Source organism: Crocuta crocuta, unplaced genomic scaffold (assembly GCF_008692635.1).
Source record: "Crocuta crocuta isolate KB4526 unplaced genomic scaffold, BGI_CrCroc_1.0 scaffold610, whole genome shotgun sequence".
NCBI classification, from domain to species: Eukaryota; Metazoa; Chordata; class Mammalia; order Carnivora; family Hyaenidae; genus Crocuta; species Crocuta crocuta.
Genome location: NW_027527456.1, coordinates 198,097 through 198,481, shown reverse-complemented (window position 1 = coordinate 198,481; position 385 = coordinate 198,097).

The following is a 385-nucleotide window of genomic DNA, read 5'->3' as shown; positions in this document are numbered from 1 at the left end:
GCGGTAGAGGGGTCGAGAGAGAGGGAGACACAGAATCCGAAGCAAACTCCAGGCTCTGAGCTGTCAGCACAGAGCTCGACGCGGGGCTCAAACTCACGAACTGCAAGATCGTGACCTGAGCCGAAGTTGGAGGCTTAACCAATTGACCCACCCAGGCACCCCAGCATGCGCACTTTTGTTGCACTTATTTATTCACACATGATATTGCATTGTTTTTCTTTTTGCAATACCAATATTGACCAGTGGCCGTGGGTATTGAACGTTTCTTTGTTTTGTTTTGCTTTGCTTATAGTGTAGATACCTTTCAATGTTAGAATCTGTCAGCTAAGCCAGTCTGTAAGGCAGACATACTGAAGTTCTCCTCTGGGTCCTTAGACAGTATCAA